Genomic DNA, 8,377 nt, shown 5'->3' on the forward strand with positions numbered 1-8,377 from the left:
ATGTCTGTCATTTTTTTGTGAATATGGTTTTGTCTACCAGGTTCCGTATAGCTGTCACCTATAATCCTTTAATTGTCTGGAGATTGTATCTGAGATGATTGTCTTAAACCTTTAATTGCACCCTTTGTTTATGCTTGTTTGGGAAGGTTTCTTATCTTCCAGGTGTGTCGGATTCTAGGCACTAATCCTTTTATAATCCCTATCTGTCAGTTATACGAACCTTCTTGTATTGTCTTTTCTCGTATTTTTGTCAGTAGCTGCTTCAGTAAAGGGCTTTTCAGCCGAAAGATCTCGCAGACTCCTTCGTTTATTTTTCCTTCGTGGCATTTATCTTTATTTAATGGATTTATCACGTCCTAACTTTCGTGATTCTGTTATACATATATATATATATATCATATATATATATATATATATATATAGATATAAATATTAATAATATATACATATATATATATATATATATATATATATCTATATATATAAATATAATATATATATATATAAATACCTACTCTGTCACGACCCCAAGGACAGGAACCTATGTCTCAAATTCCCAAATCTGGGACATTCAATCAGCAAACATTTCACAGTCAAGGGCACAGTACAGTTCTCGCAAAACAGAGGATTTTCACGAGACATCAAGAACCCATGTGTGAGTCTTGTATGTCCAATCCTCAATCTGCACAACATCGTTTCAGTGGAAAATGATGAATCAAAATTTGGGAAGAGGAAGTATAATGCGGGCAAAATTATAGAAGGTCAGTGGGTATTTGGGAGAATTTGTAAGGAAACTAGGGAGTTCTTTATGGTTCCTGATGAACAACGAAACTCTTGAGGTTTTGCTTGCTGTCATTAAACAGTACATCAAACCAGGAACAACAATCATTTCCGATTGCTGGAAAGCATACGATTGCCTGACAAATGAGGGCTACACACATTTACAGGTCAATCACAGTGTAAATTTTGTTGATCCACAAACTCGTGCCCATACCAATATGATAGAGAGACGGTGGAGAGATGTCAAGAATTTAGTCCCAAAATATGGCCGACGTAAAAAACATTTGTTGGATATTTAGCCGTTGCATAGGTATTTTAAATTGCACATTCAAGACCCCTTACGAAGGTTTGTGAAAGCTGCTGCTGAACTCTATCCTCCACTGTAAGGTTAGCTATATCCTGTATATATTTTGATTATCGTGTGAAATATGCTGAGTATTGTCTCTCAGTTAGCCTTATGACCACTCAAATTTTTTGGAATTGTCATGAAGTGTGCAGGGAAGGTAGTGCCCTTAATGGGGGTTTGCAGGGGGCCAAAGCCCCCCTCCTTATTCCTAGGTAGGGGTACGGCACCCAAGGTTAGGTTAGGTGGTTTGTTTGGTTAGGTAGTGCCCTGGAAATCACTTTTCTCTTGCTCCCCCCCTCCCCCCCCTACAAAAAAAAACATGGTTCCCATTAGGGTCCCCAAAGATTGTTAGATGGGAACAAGGGTGCAATTGCTTGATGCCACCAATATTAATGAGCATAATCAATAAAAAAAAATACATCAGAAAAATAAATAATCATCTGCAAACAAGAGACGGACCTCTCCTTTAGATTTACCGGAATTACTTTCAACAAAGATGGTTAGCCTAACAAAGGTAAAGTCAGCATTCCTTTCTATAGTAACTGTTATCAATACCTAAGAAAAATTGTCTTGCTCTACATAGCTCCCTACTAGCCCTATAGCAATTATTTACAATAGGTACAAATGTCAAGATGTCGTGACGTCATAATATAGGACTTAAAAGAACGTCTAATTCCGAAAAATGATTACTTACCTAAATTTGAGTCAGAATCGGGTTACTTCTTCAATAACGAATACTATTTTCAAATTAATCATCATAAATATGTAAATATTGATGTTTCACTCATTTATTTTAAAAATTATCTAGTGCACGCTTCGTCATCGTCTTCTACCAAAACAGTTGTTTACTTAAAAACATCCTGGTAAGGGACCGTGTTCCGATTGTTGTGATGAAAGTGCCCCAGTGTCTGAGGGTACAAGTGGTGTGCAGATTTATCACAGGAAATGGGAAGTTTGTTGACACAAGTGACACTGTAAACATCGAGATGGCGTCAATCTTCTATAAAAATGAAGCGTAAGTAAAAATTTCGAAAGCGTTTTGGTGAGATTTCCACTGCCGTGGACACCCTTTTCACTACCCTCTGTTTAAATCTTAAAATTTGGCCCTAATTTCCAACTTTGGAGAAAATACTTCGGTATTTCTACAGAAGCAATCCGCGGTGGCTTAGACTATGGCAATTGACTGATTCCTATGTTATTTGAGTTACTGTACAAGATTTAAAAGAAATTATCCATTCGGGGCGGCTGTAACTAAAGCAGTAATTGACCTTTGAAAGTTACATAATAGCCGCACCAAACTCAAAGGTATATTAAAGTTTAGTTCCAACCAAACGAACAAAATATTCCTTACAACCCTTGTAAAGCAACTAAAATAACATAGAAAATGTCAATTGCCATAGTCTAAGTCACCGAAGAACGGTCCTATAGGAAGGTACCAAGTATTCGTTACGGTGAAGGCAATGTAAACACAGCCGCCATGTTTAAATTCCCCAACCACCACGGAGCCATATGTTTCACTAAGGGGGGGGGGTGGGGGGGGGGGGGGTAACGCACAGAGGGTGGGCGGGGTAAGGTGGAAGGTACGAGTTGTCTTAGCAGCACCCCACTGAATAGTAACATACCTTGACGCAACTTTCGGCGAAAGCCTAACACTCACTTTCCTAAAACTAATAATTAAGAATAATGTTTGGGACCTTACCTTAAAGGGGTGGAGGGTACACAGCAGCAGCTGCTTTTAAGAATGCGTGGAGGCGGGGTCTTGGGTTCCTCAAAATGCAGCTTGAAATAAGCAACAGCCAAGTACCCGACGAAGTTATTTACATTCTCCTCCCGTATCTTGGAGTCCGACTGAATGGGGGCAAAAGACCTGCTTTCTCAGGAGGCGATGGTCCTGGCAAAAAACCGATTATAGTCGATCATAATTACCCGAGTAAAAGGCAGAAAAATCTTTGTAACTCATGTAACAATTGTTACATGAAGTTGGCAAAGAGTTCCTGGTGAGGGGCTGGGGCGAGCGTGAAGTAGATGCAGCAGTGGATGTCATGGCGGCAGATTCAACAGTGTTGGAGTTCTACAGTTAGGAGGTGGCAGGAGGCCAGACCGTAGAAAAACAGGGTAGGAGAGGTGGGGTGGAGTAGTAAAAATGCTTTGATGCTATTGGTTGAGGCAGGGTGGGGCTGAGGTAAATGAACAAGCACTTAACAAGATAAGTTGGCAATGTTAAGGGTAATCAAAAAGTAAAATGGGTAGTTAAGGAACTAAATGTAAATGTGGGATGGGTTCAAAATATGAAATAATACAAATACATATATAACGGCCCAGGAGGGGGTGGGATTTAAGTCCTGGGTGGTAAATGTGTAATAGGGCCTATAGTTGTTTTAATAAATACAAAAGACCAAATTAAACATAGGTTAGCATATAACAAAACTAATTAAACTTGTAGGGGATGTTGCCTGACCAGGGGTGGGGTTGGGCCTGCGGTAACCCCCCTTAAAGAACCAAACCAACCTAACATAACCTAACCTAGCAGGGGATGTAACCTTACCTAGTAGGGAACTTAACCTAGTAGGCAATGTTGCTGACCAGGGGGATTTGCACCCCCCGTACCCCCCCTTAAAGGCCTAACCTAACCTAGTAAGGAATGTAAACCTAACCTAACCTAGTAGGGAATATTGCCTGAACCAGGGGGCTTCGCCCCCACCCCCGCTACCCCCCCTTAAAGGCCTAACCTAACCTAGTAGGGAACATTGCCTGACAGGGGGGCTTAGCCCCCCCCCGAACTTACCCCCTTAAAGGCCAAAACCTAAACCTAGTAAGGAACGTAAACCTAACCTAACCTAGTAGGGAAAATACTAGGGCCTAACCTAACCAAGTAAGGAATGTAAACCTAACAAACCTAACTAACCTAGTAGGGGAATATTTGCCTCCAGGGGTTGCTTCGCCCCCCCCGCCACCCCCCTTAAAGGCCTAACTAACCCCCCTAGTAATTGGAATGTACCTAACCAAAGGCCTAAAACCTAACTATAGGGAAGATTTGCCTGGACCAGGGGGGCTTCGCCCCCCCCTTAAAGGCCTAACCTAACCTAGTAAAGGAATTGAACCTAACTAACCTAAACCTAGTAGGGAATATTCCTACCTGACCAGGGGGGCTTCGCCCCCCCTTTACCCCCCTTAAAGGGGGCCTAAACCCTAAACCTAGTAAGGAAGTAAACCTAACCTAACCCCCTATAGGAAAATTACTAGGACTAACGTAACCTAGTAAGGAATGTTAACCTAACCAAAACCTAACCTAACCTAGTAGGGAATAAATTGCCTGACCAGGGGGGCTTCGCCCCCCCGTAACCCCCCCCTTAAAGCCCTTAAAGGCCTTAACCTGAAAACCTAGTAATCTTTTGGAATGTAACCTAACCAACCTTAAACTAACCTAACCTAGTAGGGAATATTGCTGACCAGGGGGCTTCGCCACCCCCGTACCCCCCTTAAAGGCCTAACCTAACCATAGTAACGGAACGTAACCTAACCTCACCTAACCTAGGGAAAGGGACTAGGCCTAATGTAACCTAGTAAGGAATGTAACAAACCAACCTAAACTAACCCTAGTAGGGAACAAAATTGCCCTGACCATGGGGGCTTCGCCCCCCCATACCCCCCTTAAAGGCCTAACCTAACCTAGTAAGGAACGCAACCTAACCTAAACCTAGTAGGGAAATACTAGGTCCTAACGTAACCTAGTAAGGAATGTAACCTAACCTAACCTATCCTAGTAGGGAATATTGCCTGACCAGGGGGGCTTCGCCCCCCCGTACCCCCCCTTAAAGGCTAACCTAACCTAGTAAGGAATGTAACCTAACCAACCTCCTAACCTAGTAGGGAATATTGCCTGACCATGGGCTTCGCACCCCGTACCCCCCCTTAAAGGCCTAACCTAACCTAGTAAGGAATGTAACCTAACCAAAACCTAACCTAGTAGGTAACCAAGATAGGGAATGTAAACCTAACCAACCCCCCCCCCCGGTATCCACCCTTGAAGAACTAACCAACCTAGCCTAACCGGGTAACCCCCTTCAAGGAAGTAAAATTAGTAGGTAAACCAACATATAACAAACTAACCCTAAGGGTATGTTGCCTAACCGGGGGATGGGATTCGGCCCCCAGTAGGTAAAATGACATATAAACCTAACTTTGATGGGTGTGGAAGTGTAAATGTAAAAAGTAACCATACATAACTGCCATCAATAGTAAGGAAACTGGAAGGGAGGTGTAAATTGTAATGTCTGTAAAAGTGTATAATGGAATATAGTTTAAATGTAGGTTTTATAAAAATAATGGCAAACTTTAATCTAGATATTGGTATCGGTGAGAAAATGCATTGTAAATGGTGTAACGTAAAGAGCCAGTCGTGAATACTGGAAATGGGGAGGGATTGACTTGTGTATAAATGATAGGGAGTGTGTATGTAATATGCAACGCAATGTGCAATTTCACGTAACAGGTAGTATCGAAACGTCCTAAAACTGAGTTCTATATCAACACGTAGGCATTTTTAGGTGTCTGTCCTCAATTATAACATAATATTTCAAGTTATATATGGTGAAATGATTAGGTGGGGATATTTCAAAACAGTTATTATACAAATACTATGGAAAATGAAAAGGAATAAACACTAGAATTCACATAACATGTTTAATAAACAAATTAGGTAAATGCTTTTATGTAACTCAACGTATGGTTACCAGCCAGGGTTCCCAGATGACACCACTACCAACCAGCCAAAGTCTACCATGAAACCAGCCAAAATCCGCCAAATGGAAAATCCAAACCAACCCAAATAACCGGCAAATATATGTTGCGTTATATTTATCTTTATAAATGTATATTTTTTTTTTATCATATATATGCTTGTATAAGCGGCATCATAGTTTTAGTTAGATAATATAAACTAATATAAGAATACAGGAAAAAAAAAACGAGAATGAATTGAAATTTTGAAATGAGGCTCGTTCTCTGAGAATCCGGCGGCCTGTTTTGTGGTCGTCTGGTGTGTGTGTGATTTTTATTTTAATTCCATCTACATATTTTGCTGAATGTTACCAAGTTTTTACTGAAAACCTATTCAAATTCCCCAGATTTTCCTGAAAACCTTCAAAAATTCCCAATCTGGGGAGTTATTTTCCTCAAACGTGGGATCAGTGTTTAGCTCAAATAGAAAGTATTTGAAAACCAGCCAAAATACCACTAACCAGCCAAAGTGAATTTTTACCCACCAAATTAGGAAAAAAAGCCAAATTTGGTGAGAAACTGCCAAATCTGGGAACCCTGTACCACCAATCCTTTCACTCAGTCCGGTAGCAACGTAGGGGTCTTACTGTAATGTAATTTGGCTAAATACATGTATCCCTCCGTAAACCCCCATTTTCTTTCCTCACTAAGCAGTGAGTTTAGGACCAAAAGCTCCCTTACAGTTAGCGCATGCGCAGTAGCATTAGCGCATGCGTAGTAGGATTCAGTGTTGTGGTAGTAGTAGTAGTAGACGAATATGGATATGGAACGGCTCCACTATCGCTAGTTTTGTTATCTCTTATTTCCGCCTGTATTTCGTGTTTTTAAAAGTGATAAATGTGGGAAATACCACAATAACACGGCAAAAATCACCCCAAGTGGGTTTCTCCCACCCAAAACCCCGGTTCCCACTGGGGGTCCCCTTACCGTAGGATTAGAGTTAGGGTTTTGTCCCCACCCAAAACCCCGGTTCCCAATGGGAATCCCCTTTACCGTAGGATAGAGTTCAAAGGTAAATTAGAGTCGTCCGAATAAATATTACTTCATATTCTGTTCAGGGGGTAAAACTGCATAGAAAAACCGCAACTGCCATACTCTGGGCCGACCCCGCGGATATGGTATCACACTAGATCTACCAATACTTCGAAAGGAGAGTAGATGTCTTTTAGCTCCGTTTCTCACCAACAACAAGTTGCAACTGATGCCCATCTCCAGTGTCAGGCAGCATTATAATGTACTTTTTCGGAGGGTGGCATGCATTGGCAGACGTTGGCCTGCTGCATGCAATGCAGTGTTTTACCCTAGCATCCCAAACTACTAGCTAGGTATAGGCTAGTAAGACCCATAAGAAGGGTAGATCTAGGTAATAACTCAGCATCGGGTATTTCTTTTGGAAATTACAGTTTCCTGCTAGGTAGCCTACCTAGTATATGACTGTTTTAATAACCCTACCTACCTTAGGTACATAAAACTGAATGATTTGGACAAATAGAATGTTCAGATGTGCATCCAAATCTAGGTACCTACTACTAATACAGAAGATAACCCATCTGACAAAAGTATGGTTCACTTACCCTAAGCCTAGATACCCAAAAATAAGAAAATGATGATTAAGGCCTAACCTGAACCCCCGGTTTCATTTGACAATCCACCTTAGGCTGCATTGATGTTCACCACCGGCTACGTACTGATCTATTAATTTAGGAAACCTTCGGTATTCCAGTCACAAACATCAGACCGCAAGGATCACCGGACCGGGAAAGTAAACAAAAGATTTTGCACAAGGAGTAAAAAAGATTCTTCTTCTTACCTTTACCTTCTTCCTTCATGGCAGTGTTGCCAACCATCTAGAGTAAGAGCTCGTTACCCTACTTAGGGAACTGAAATTACCCTACTTTCACGTTACTGTACCCTTGATCCGGAGTAAAAAAAGATTCTTCTTCTTACCTTTACCTTCTTCTTCATGGGGCAGTGTTGCCAGCCATCTAATAGTAAGAGTCGTTACCCTACCTTAGGGACTGAAATTACCTACTTCACTGTTACTGTACCCTACGCCAGTCTTAAGATATACTAAATATCGATAAATTTGTTGTTCATTGCTTACTTTTTAATAGATACAAGACGACCATCTTGAAATTACCCTACGAACTTGGATTTGAGGCTAAATTACCCTACGCATAGGGTAATTAACCCATGGTTGGCAACATTGCTTCATGGTCACATAATTCGTGCTAATTAATGTGATGGTTTGAATAATTTGTACTACCCGTTAAACTGAAAATACTGAATATCTTATATATAGTATTTGAAAATGTCAAGAAGAGTATACATTAAATTAAATAATATTAATATTTTACAAATTAAACGCTGTAGGTAGTACTTTTTCACTTACAGTGTCTAGTCAATAAATTGCCTTCAAACTGCATTTATCTCTAGATGAGTTCATGCCATACTCAGCTGAAAGCCTGAGGC

The sequence above is a fragment of the Macrobrachium nipponense genome, chromosome 42, assembly GCF_015104395.2.
Source record: "Macrobrachium nipponense isolate FS-2020 chromosome 42, ASM1510439v2, whole genome shotgun sequence".
NCBI classification, from domain to species: Eukaryota; Metazoa; Arthropoda; class Malacostraca; order Decapoda; family Palaemonidae; genus Macrobrachium; species Macrobrachium nipponense.